We start from the raw sequence: 12,983 nt of genomic DNA, 5'->3' as shown, positions 1-12,983 counted from the left end.
ATACCTAGCTTCCTCAGGTCCCATGATAATGATCCTTACACTTATGACATGCACAGTTCATAGCTTACGCTCAAAAGAGCACTTATACCTTTTAACGCATTCACGAAAGGAGGACCATAACACCACGTGGCGCAAGCCCTCTCCGCGCAGAGATCACGCGAAGTGGCTCTGATACCACCTGTGACAGCCCCACTTTCCCTAAAGGCGAACCAAAGAGGTTAGCGGACTGTCTGCCCAGCTCTCGCCAGGACTAACGGTGCAAGCAAACACGATCTAAGACGTTTCGGGAAAATAATACGCGCTCACACAAGCCGAAATTGCAAAATAGCCAAATGCCAACTAAACCGTCGGTGAATAGTGGGTGCCATGTCATATAACTCGAAAAAACATTCCCAAACTAAATAGGACACAGAAACGGGGGTAAAACAGTGTTATACACATACGTTTGCAAATTTACAAAACAAAAGGGAGATAATTGGATCAAAATACATTTAGGGTTTTGCCCAAAAGGAGCTATTCAAATTAAATCACATAAGCTCAACTCGGCAACCAACATTCATAGCCTTTCCAAAAGTATTCAAATTCCTGTAAGGAAAACAAAAGGAATAGAGCGAGCTTACGTCCAGCGAGATACTACCACTCAAGCAACGAAGATCATATAAGCAGATAGCATTTCCTTCCAATTCATCTAATAAAAGTAAGCCAAGAGTACACATCAATAAACTTGGTAAAAGGATACATATGGCTCTCAAGAGCCCCTTTCCTTGCTTGTATACTTGATTGGACTTCATTGACCCTCCGTCAATGTTTACGAGTAACCAACCGTAGGCTCCACATTACTTCCATTCCTTTCACCCAACATACCCCTACCGGGCCCGAACTCCAAACAGTAGAAATTTGGTAATACTCGAGTATACCGGAATCAAGAGTCTCACTACTACAAGATTCCATAAAACAGTCCCTATGCCTCGTCAACTTTCACGACCAAGCCCTCGCTGGCTCAATTCAATCGACTACCAATGGGGTTGAGCTCCGTAGTAACAGTAAAAGCCGTTGGATCCTCGTCCAAACGACACCAAATCCAGTTTTCCATGTACATTTCAAGTACCACAGTGAAACAGTAGACAGTCGTATATAATATAAAAGGGGTGAGAGCGGTCAAGTACACCCTCACTTTAATCAGTTTCAACAGTGCAAATAAGTATTCAAGGCATCCAGTTCAAATAGACAAAGCCACACAGTAACAAGCAAGTGAGTAGTACACTCACCAAGCAAGCAAGTGGAATTTCGTAAACTTCCGCCCAAGGAGCGTCTTTACTCACCGTCATGCCCTAAAATATTCAAATAAGCACAATAATACTCGATTACAAGTCATAAACCAATTCCACATACTACCAAAATAAGGTTCCATTAGAATGTCTAAGTACTAAAGCAAGCTAGGGAAATCCGGAAATGAAGTTAAGTTCTAAACCCCAAAAAACAGTTTTTGACATCATTTAGCGGTTTTGGCACCATTGGCACTACGATTATCAGATGGAGGTAAAATACACACCGTTTCGAAGATAAGAGGTAGGGATACAATGTTGAAGAAGGATAATCAGTCCAGTTTCTAGTGCAACCAGGTCAAAAATTCAATATACTAAACCAGAACCGCAAAAATAGGTTAACAAACCGCATTCTGGTTAACGAACCGTAATTTAGGCTACCTGAGTCCAAATCAAGTGATTCCAAAGCCATCCGAAAGCTAAGACACCAGGCTACATTTCTTTAGAAGACATTAACAACCAAATCAGAAGTATTCTCAACCAAATTAACCAATTACAGAAGCAATTATCAAGTTCGGGTAGAAACAGGGCAGCAGGGGTATTTCAATCTTTTCATAAGCTACGCTACTCCAATTGGCATGAAATTTTGCAGGAATCTCTAAAATATCATTCCCTATAACTTTCATGTTTTAACCCAAGGCTAATTCGGCCTCTACCTATGATGAACAGTGCCAGGCAAAATGAGGGGAAATGAAACCCTAACTTCCAAAATTTCTTTCCAAAGCAGAAATTTTCTGCAATTAACCACACTTTACACCTTCTAGCTTCCTTCAATATCATTTCCAACCATCATACATAACCACAAAACATTAATCATATGAAAACACAAAAATCATGAATAATTATAAAACTTCACCAAATTCAACCAAAATCATGATATAATCCACCAAATCACCCCTTAGGCTACCACAAGTCATTAATTAGACATCATTAGATAGAGAAGAGGGGTTTCTTCACTACTCACCTTAGTAACCAAAGGAAAAGAGCAACTTGGCACCTTAATCCTCCAAACAACTCCACTAATCACCTCACAATCACTCACTTAAGGGTTTTTATGGAACAAAAGCAAGATTAAATGGTTGAGTTGTTGGATTTGAGCAAGAACTTGGAGAGCTTTTCCTTTCTTTTGCTTGGAGAGAGCCGGCCACAAAAGCTTGGAAATGAAGTGATTTTGATCAATTTTTGGGTTTATTTAGTAAAATGGTAAAAAGGTGAATAGTAGTCAAAATGCAAGATTTAATCATATGGTGACACTTGTCACCCTATTTAATGCATGCATATCACTTTGTTTCCTCTCACACCAATCCACTTGGTAACCTCTAATTATCTCTTAGCACCCGATAATTTAAACTCGGTATCCAAAACTTAACCTAGTTAGCCGAAATTTTCTGAACTTTTCGCACTAGCGGGTCCTACGTCCAGTATACGCTCTTAATTTCTCAAAATCTAACCGATACTAGAAAAATCTTCTAAAAACTATATTTACTCATACAAATTATTTAGAAAATTTTCTAATAAAGAAAATGCATAAAAGGCGTGCAAATAATTAAAATAAGGCCTAGAAATAAGGAAATTTACGGGTTCTCACACACTAAGTCTTTGGTGAGTGCTTCCAAGTGCATGATTGTACTTGATACTTGCTTTGAAATGTTTTACCAATGTGATTGGACAATATTTGATTTGTTTGGACGGGCAAGGGTGTACTTTATCGCACTTTCCCTAATGTGACTTATTACTGTACATTGATTGCAATTGACTTGATATTCTTGTATATGACTTGAATACTGTCTGGAATTCCAGAAACCCTGTGGCTAATTAATCGAATTGAGCCGACAAGGGCCTGGTCGATTAGATAATGAACCCTGGGTCTCTAGTTTTATCGAGTGGAGTGTTATCTCCTCGACTAATCGGTATACTCAAGTATTATCACTAGTGTTTATCTTGGAGTTCAGGCCCGGTAAGGGGTTTGATTGGTGGATGAAGATTAGAGTTAAGTGGTGTACTACTGGACTGGTTACTTTATTTGAAAGTTGACGGAGTGCCAACTACTACTTGATCAAGCTATGGTGGAGCTAGTTTACAAAAGCGACTGTATCTTTTTACTTGAAATGTTGAATACTAAATGTTTGGCTATACGAAGTGTTATTGCTCATTTTCTTAGCTTGTTATGCTCGCTACTTTGCTACTTTGATACTTTCACTTTTAAATAAGGGTCAACTTGCTATTTGAAACCTCATTGAGTTTTAGTGCACTCTATTAGTTTTGTTTTCCTTACAAGGGAATCGAGCGAGGGCGTGATGCTGGTACAGGCTAGAATAGTCTAGTTTTTGAACTTTTGGCGATTGTACTCTCGCCAGTGCTTGATTAGGGTTGAATTCGTCTGGAACTCAAATCTTTTGTTATATTTGGAATTGTATGAATGTTTGAGATAGAAATGAATGTAATTATACGTTCCGAGCTTGGGAACTATTATTTCATTCATTCTTGAGGTTGTACCTTATTTTATTCGAAATAAGTGAGCGAGTCCTGGCGAGAGCTGGGCAGGCGGTCCGCTAAACTCTATAGGGTACGCACTAGGGGGAGGTGGGGTCGTCACAAGATCCACCCAAGATGATGGCAAGATCAACTCCTAGGAGCTTCTTTCTCCCAAAATCTTCCAAAGGTGCAAGTAGGTTGGTGGAAGAAAGCTTGGATCTTCAAAATTTTCAAGAAAAGTGAAGTTTTCTCCCTCTCTCTCCCTCTCTCAATTTCAGCCAGCCAAGGAAGAAAAATGAAGTCCTCTTGGTTGTTTTTTGATCTAAAATACTAGCCACAAGAAAGGTTTCTCCAAGTCAACTTTGAATAGTTTCCAATAGTGTCTTCTACTTAAGCTTTCTTACTATCAGTCCTTAGCTTTTCTAACCTTCTTTTAACTCCCAAAATCTTTCTTAACTTCACTAATATCTCAACTTATAATTTTCTAGGGTTTTGGCCAATTTCACTAATAAGTGGAAAAATCAACAATTTTCAAGAAATGAATCGCTCGAAAGTTAAAATATGCAAGTAAGAGAAACTCAATTAACAAGTAAATCACTAAATGAATGTAAACTTTATAAAAATATAATTTAAATAAAAAATGCAAATAGTTGGGAGGTGAGAAAAATAATTTTCTAGGTCATCACAAAAAGGAGAGAAAAATACTCCATTTTTAGCCTTGATCGCTTGCTTGAATCATGAAGAAATCCAAAGAAAAACCCTAATCCACTCCATAAAACTTTGAATCAATCTTGGAAGGAAGCTATTGGAGAAGTTTTGGAGGAAGAAACCCTTGAGTACTTCTTGCTTGGCTATCCATCTAAGGTTTTAGAGGTGAACTTTGCTAGAAATCTTCCCTTATCTTTGAGTTTATTTGATATATGATGTTATAGAAGCTAAAGGAAGGACTTTATGGTGGATTTCATGATTTTCAGGTTATGTTGTGAATTTTCAGCTTTGTTTTGTGGGATTTAAGAGGTAAACTTGATAGCAACCTTATCTTTCTTCACTTATCTTTCCATCTACTTGATGGATGATACTCTATAAGTTAAAACACATGACTTTTATGGAAGATTTCATGGTATGTCAAGGTTATATTGCAATTTCCAACTTTGGTGCATAATCTAGTTACTTTAGTTTAGAGTTTTGAATATGTGAAATTTTGATGGGTTTGTTTGCTAAGAAGATGGTTCATATATGTCATGAGATGATATCTTGATTAATAGTAGTTTTGCCAAGAAAATAAAGTTGAAAGTTTGAAGTTTTGTTGGAAAATTTGAAAAACTTGTTGTAATTTCTATTAGAGTAGGCCGGCTAGAAAAGGGCCATTTTCCAACTTTGATTTCCAGAAATTTATGGTGATTTTAGCAAGGCTTTCACTTAAGATACTTTGTTAAACCTTAATCTTCATATGTATTTCGAATTTGAGCTAAGGGAAAGAGATTTTGTTAAGAAAAGTTTCATTTTCTCAAGTTGTTAGTAATCTGAAAATTTCAGCAGGAAATCTGTGCAGTTTTGGGAAATTGGCTATAACTTCTTATAGAAAAGTCGGAATTGAGTTCTGTTTATTGTGTTTGAAACTAGACTCTGAGAGATTTCTAGTGGTATAAAATTTGAGCTATGATTCATTTTATATACACACTAGAAAATCGACGAAGTTGATTGAAAATTCTGCCCTGCACAAGTAAAAACTAGAATGTTGAAATGGTATCAGAGCCATCTTAAACACTTGAGGTTGGTAAGAAATTTGATAGTTTTCCAGTAACAAATTTGAAAATTTCCCATTTTTAGATGAGTCGAAGTAATAATATTCCTAGGTTTTATTATAATCATGCTTTTATAAATATTTGGAAATATTGTCCTCAATTTAGGTATGATCATCTAACTAAGTATGAAGCTTTAGAACGAATTGATTATTTAGAAGAAAGAATTCAGGATGTCTAGAATTTGGATATTTAGAATTTAGTAGACGTATAGTTGAACAATAGGTTGTAATAGATATGTTGTGGCAAAGAATTTTGAGATAAATTCCGGTATATCGGATTAAGCAAACTCTTTGGAGACATGTGACGCCCCGAAAAAAAATGAGTTTGAGAACCCGGAAATTTTCTAATTTTCTAGGGTTTATTTTTTTTAAACGCCCGCCTTTTCTACATTTTCTTTATTAGAAAAATTCCCCAGATAAAGTTTATGAACAAAAATAGTTTTAAAATGATTTTTCTAGTATCGGTTAGTTTTTGAGAAATTAAAAGCGTATTTTGGACGTGGGACCCACTAGTGCGAAAGTTCGGAAAAATTCGGCCAATAAGGTTAAGTTTCAGATACTGGGTGAAATTTATCGGGTGTTAAGAGATATGTGGAGGATGAGATGTGATTGATGTGAGAGGAAACAAAAGGATAGAAATGCATTGAATGAAGTGACATGTGTCACTTTAAGAGAGGTTGCCACTTATTTGACTTATTTGACTTTTGACCTTTCTTACCAATTGTTGATTAAATATCTCAAATTTACCACAAAAATCACCATTTCTTTCTCTTCTTTGGCCGACCAACCTTAAGGAAGAAAGGAAGAGAGCTCTTCACCATTTAAGCTTCCAACTAGCTCAAATCATCCAACCCAAGTGCTGAAATTTGTTTCTACTCCATACAATCCTTCCATTTGGTGCTAGTAAGTGATTTTGTGGAAGTGTTCAAGGGAGTTAAGGTGTCCATTAACTCCTCTTCTCTTGTTTACTAGGTGAGTGGTGAATGAACTTCCTCCTACACTTAATGATGCTTAATTTGTGCCTAGTGGTGGCTAAAGTGTTGAAATTTGTGATTTATTTCTTGGTTTGAGATGAATTGGTGAAGTTTTTATTTTTTTGAGGAATTTTCTGGTTTAATGTGATCATGATGTTGTGGTTATTTATGATGGTTGGTAATGAGGGGTAATGGCTCTAGTAGGTGTAAATGATTGGTAATTGCAACCAATTTTGGGTTTGGAAGGAATTTGAGGAAGTTAGGGTTTTGTATCCCCAATTCTGTCCGGTTTTGGATCATATGGTTAGAGGCCGAATTGGCCTTTTCTTAAAACATTAAAGTTGTAGGTATTGATGTGTTTGAGGTGCCTGTAAAATTTCAGGGCAATTGGAGTAGTGTAGAATGAGATATGTCGATTTTACTGTTGCTGTTCTGGGTTGATCAGAATGTGCGAACTGCGCTTGTAATCGTCTGTTTTGACTGGAATTTCTTTGGATTTGGATGTTGGTATCTTCTGATGAAATGTAGCTTGATGGCCTACCTATCATATGCCTTTAGAATTTCTGCATTTGGACCTGTATAGACTGAGTTGTACTGATTACAGCATAGTGTGATTTGCAAACCTGCAATTACGGTTCTGGTTTGTTATTTGGCATATTGGACTTAGTTGTGCTGGGATTTGGACTGCGTGACCTTCTACATTGTTGTAGCCCTGTCTTTTAGCTTCGAGATGGTGGGTCTTACACCCTAATCCGATAATCGTAGTACAATTTGTGCCATTACCGCAAAAGGACGTCAAAACTGTTTTTTTTGGTTTTGAGCTTAACTTTCATTTCCGGACTTTTTCCTAGCTTGACTTGTACTAGTACTACTTGGAGCTTGCTGAATGGCTATTGGATGAACTTGTTGTTGTGTGTGTACCTTTGGGTTGGAATTAGAAATATAATGAAGCCGTGATGGCTGGAAAAGTTAGCAAATTCAGGGGAAATGCTGTCCGAACTTTGAAGGGATTTGTTTGCATTGAGTTTGTGATCTAAGACTTGAATTTGAGCAAGGCAATGCTATATGATGGATGGTTTCAGAGCCGTGGAGGTGAGTGACCTCAAACTATTTCTAAAATTATTTATGAACCATTTCTTGCATTATTTACTTTTGAACTGTTTTCAAAGTTACTTTTGGAACTGTTTTCTTACATATCATGCGTGCTTGCATATCAGTGTCTTGTTATTATTGATTTTGCTTTCAATGATTGTTAAAACGAGTTTTCTAGGCGAGTGTGTACTTTATCGCACTCGACCTAAATAAATATGAAATTTTCAATGATTAATGATTAAATGCTACTTGCGCATGAATGTAAGCCTTTTGGGCTGAACTGGCCATTGCCCCTTGTTACCGGTCGTCTCGAGCCAGAAGCGGACTCGGTCGGGCGACTAGGAACTTGGGTGAACGTTTCGGTATACTCGAGTATTACCTTGTAGGTTGGTGGAGCCTGGCCAAAAGCCAGGGACGGGGTGAATGAATGCACGAATGAAACCAAAAATGCAATGAAATGACAGGAGAACTAATGTATCCTTTTCACGAATGTTACTATCGCTTTCCATTGTACATGTTTCTTGAATTATTGATACTCCATATTTAATGTTTTTGTAAACGTTGAAATTGTTTATGGACTTATCATTTGATTTGAATTGAACATCATTGAAATGAACTATGGTTAAACCGATTTGATTACTGATTTTACTGGTTACTCGCTGAGCTTCTAGCTCACCCCAAAAATGTTTTATTCCCCTCCACAGGGCTCAAGGCGAAGGAGTGGCTTGTAGTGTTTATTCATGGATTATCTCATGTGTGGCTTGAACTTGGATTTCCTTTTGTGTGATCATTCATATTGGGATTGTATTGAACGTTTAGAATTGATTGGTTGTGTAATAGTCTAGTTTTGGACTTCCTCCTGTATAATAGTTGGTATCAAGGAGCAGAGTGGCGCAGTGGAAGCGTGGACGCTTCGCTTTTGATATGTAAAGTTTTGGGATATTTGATTTTTATTTGAGATTGTATCTTGTATTTAATTGAGGACTGTAGTGAACGACTGAGTCCCGGCGAGAGCCGGGCAGGCGGCCCGCCGAACCCTCTGGTTCGCCTTAGGGGAAGGTGGGGCCGTGACAAGACAGGGTCAATCAAGTAACCCATTGCACATTTAGAGTCACTGCTCCAGTACCAGAAATTAAATCATGAATTCAAGTGGTTTAAGTTCACCCAGATCTAGTTTGTCCAGATCTAGTTCAAAAAAATTAGATTATTTGTATGAAGTTTCTGTTGAACCAGAACAGGTAAAGCCTACATCTCTACCTTTGTTGGATCCATACTCTTCGTTTTCAAGATTAAATGCTGCTCCATTTGGTGCTATAAAATCTCTGATTAAGCATCGTCCCAAAGGAGTAAAAGAGTATGTTTAATCTTCCAAGTTGGATCAATATCACATCCCAGCAATAGGTAAGGAACAATTTATAGCTTTGCATATTCCACATGATTTTCCAAATCAATGGAAACAACAAGGTTATACTCATATCCATTTTGGTGCTATTAAGTTTTCATTATTTTCATGGCAGAAAAGGATTACCAGTTGTGGCTAGATTAGCTTTATTAGATAGTAGATTTGTAAAATATCAGCATGCATGTATAGCTACTATTGAAACTACTTTAAGGCTTCGTTTGGGAGTAGATGAAGGAAGAGAAAAGAAAAGAACAGATAACTTAGAAAAGAAAGGAAAAGAAGAGAAAAGATGCATATTTCGTTTGGGAGTTCAATGAAAGAAAAGAAAAGAAACATCTTTCCTTTATTTGAGAGTTGGAGAGATATGGAAAGAAAGGATTTTATGAGAATGCAATTTTACGTATTTGCCCTTTCAATTTTTAAATCAAAGTCCAAAGATTAGTTTTCTTGTTCCTATAAATAGAATATTTGGGCAAGACAAATTTCTAAAACAATTGCATATGCATTCCCACAAGGTGAATAATAATAAGTTGAGTTCCCAACTAATAAGTTATCCTTTTTTTTTTTGCATCTTGAACTATTTGCCCATTTTTACTCAAATGTTAAACTTCAGCTCGTTATTGGTACTTGTCATTTACATTTGCGTGTCATTATGTGGTGCAAATATTGGTGAAAAAAACAAATAATTAAGCAAGGAGATGCATGGCACCATAAAATACATAAACCAGGCTTCCATGGAATGCAACCCAAGTCAATAAAATGGAATGCAACCCAAGTCAATAAAATGGAATGCAACCAAGTGAACTCAAAATATACATAAACCATGTTGACGAATGAAGTGCAACTTGGTTTCCAATAGCATTCAGATTTCCGAATCCATATGAGCATTTACTCCTGATACAAAAGAAATTCTATCAATTTCTAAACAAAAATACATCCAATAATCTACATACTTTCAAAACATGAAATGTCCAGTGGGTAATTGGAATCATCTTTAATTTCCAAAACTAGCTTATATCTTCAAAAGTATTTCGAACATGATAACATGCCCATGTTGATGAAAGTGGCTAAAATCCATTCATCAGCTTGTTCAAAATATTCCTACGCCTTTCCGATGGGCACCCAAAGAAGCTTCTTACTTTCTCGGTGTTTTGACAAAGGAACACATAATAATCATCAATCAGGTCTGCCTCAACTCCAATATTAACAAGTTCATCATAAATCTCTTTCTCTGAATATACTCCTGGCCTAGATTTTTCAAGAATAGTATTACCTTCTCTTAGTGAATCAGCAATGTTGTGAAGCGCACCCTTCAAACTTTCAAATTCTTCATCACATGTGACTTTTCTTTGCTTACCTTGTGTTGCTGTTGTACCTTGAGATTGTTTGTTGTTACAAGCCTTTGATCGTTGTGCATCCAACTCCTTACTTGAATTATTGAAATTCTCTAGACTGATCTCATTTTGAGATAGCATGTCGTCAATCTCAATAATACTTTCAAACTGCACTCCATTTGGTTCATTCATCCAACGCATACGTTTCTCTTTCGCTGTTTCAGCACCCTGTCCTATTGCCCTATCTTTAGCAAAAAGTTCTTCTAAGCTATCCTAATGGTTGATAACTTTAGTCTTCCACCTTATAGCTTCAGGTTTTTCCTAAGTGTCGCACCCCATTTTTAAGAAAAAATAAATGGTTTGAAAAAGTGAATTTTGATTCAATTTTTGGTTGGAAAATGAATTTTTTGATTTAAAAAAGAAAAAAAATGAAAAATATGGGTCTAAATGGGACTTGAAAATGCGACGATTTGACCCAAAATATAGTTTAAAAAGGGTTTTTGAAATAAAAATCGGAGTCGCCACTTGGTATAGAGTTAAGGTGTACCAAGTCACCTAAAATGAATTTTTTAAAGGAAAAGGTAGAAAGAAACCCCTTTTAAACGACTCTTAGTCTACGTAAACCAACGAAAAAGGTTCGGGAGTCACATTTGACGAAAGGGAAGGCAAGGATAAAAATCCAAGGCACCCCTTCGACCTAGCCAAGGCTAGTTACGTGATTTAATCAAAGATTTTCTCGTTTTAACCTTAAGATTCATCACATTTGGATGTACTATATGAATGCATACCCTAGACCTAGGAGGGCATCGAGGGGCAAAATTTCTCTTCAAAGCTTGAATGGTGCCAATCACATTAATTGTGATGCCCAATAATGACCCTTTGGAGAAGTCACGAATAATGCAAAATATGAGACTCTAAGAAAAGGAAAAGGATAAAATAATTATAGAAATATACATGTCTTAGAGGAATGCATCACGTCGGGTACGGGGGACTAATGTTCGTGACTCAATTTTCCCTTTTAATAGAGGGAATACGAGCGTGCTAAGGCTAGAAAAGCCAAACTCGTCTATATCCCATATCCAAGGGGCTATTCCCTAATCTAATCAAGCAAATGAACTAACCTAGTTCTAATGCTTATATGAAATGCAAAACTAATGTCATGTTTCATGCAAAAGGAGCAAGTAATAAACATATAAGGGAAAATATGGGAAAAGGGGTATACATATATAAGGAAAGTGTCATGCAATATGGTGAAAGAGGCCCTAAAAAGTAAAGATATGCATGAGATGAAGGCATGCGAATGTACTAGTGAGGGACGGTCCTATTGGATCTAGCATTGGACTAGTCATTCACTAGCGCTCTCTCACAAGCATTGGACTTGTAAGAGCTCGAGGGGACAACCATGACTAGCATTGGACTAGCCACGGTTACGTGCATTTGCATCCATCATACATATATATAAGTAATGTGCATAATTAAAGCAAGTAGACATGTGAGCACGTAATTCATATAACACATAAGCATGCATATCTAGATGCCAAAACCTAAGAAAAGCGATTAAACACATAGCACCTAAGCATGCAAAACACATAAGGCAATTAAGGCCCTAACTATTACATTTTTAGGGGGAAAGGCCAACTACAATCTAAAAGGGGAAATAAAAATAAATAAAATAAACCTAACTATTACAATTTTGGCATTCAAGCCTTTCAAATGATGAAAATCAAGCTCAAAAATAAATATTCAAAACTTGAAACAAATAAAGCAAATAAATGAAATAAACATTCAAGAGGCATGTAATTAAGCACATAAAGCCACACGAAGGCACATAGGAAGTCAAATAAGTAAAAATAAAGGATAGAGTGTACCTCCCTCGAATTGGAGCCCCTAACAAAGTGAAATGACTTATTTGCCCTTGGTGCAGATCTGCAGAAGGCGATGGAGGGCTGAAATGATGATGATGGAACCTCGACTTCAATGGCTACTGCAGCTTTTCCTTCCTTCGCCGCCTCTCTCGTTCACTCTCTCAAAGTCTTCCTCCCTTCTGATTTTTCTCAGCTACCCTCGCAGTTATCTCCCTCAGCCGTCAACTTTCTTGTGGCCTTATCCTCTCCGTTTTTCCTTTCTCACTCAGTTGTTCCTCAGCTCCCTCTCTCTCCCAGTTTCTCCTCCGCCGTCGCTCTCTCTAGTTCTTCTTTTCTTTTCCTGCCGTCAGTCATCACCCCCACTCCTTCTTTTCTCTCCCCTACGGAAACTTTCTCCTAATACCCTAGCCGTCATTTTTTGATCCCCCCTTTTTTTTAGCTTTTCATCAGCTTTTTATATCAGGAACTTATCACCGAAACCTAGCATCTAAGGTACAGAAATAAACTCCATTTTTTGGCACCTTTTACAACCTTAGATCTTCACGGTTGTTGGTAAACCTTGGATGAAGCTAGGTGTTTTCTATTGAGATCATCAGACGGAGGAGAAAAAATGAAAACAAGGAGCTTAACAAAATATTACAAAGCCGAAAGGAATTGCAGCACTTTCCGCTGTTTTGTTTTTTCGCCTGGAAATATAGTATGAAGGAATGGG

This window comes from Coffea arabica, chromosome 4e, assembly GCF_036785885.1.
Source record: "Coffea arabica cultivar ET-39 chromosome 4e, Coffea Arabica ET-39 HiFi, whole genome shotgun sequence".
Classification (NCBI taxonomy): Eukaryota; Viridiplantae; Streptophyta; class Magnoliopsida; order Gentianales; family Rubiaceae; genus Coffea; species Coffea arabica.
Note: the sequence above shows the minus strand (reverse complement) of the source record.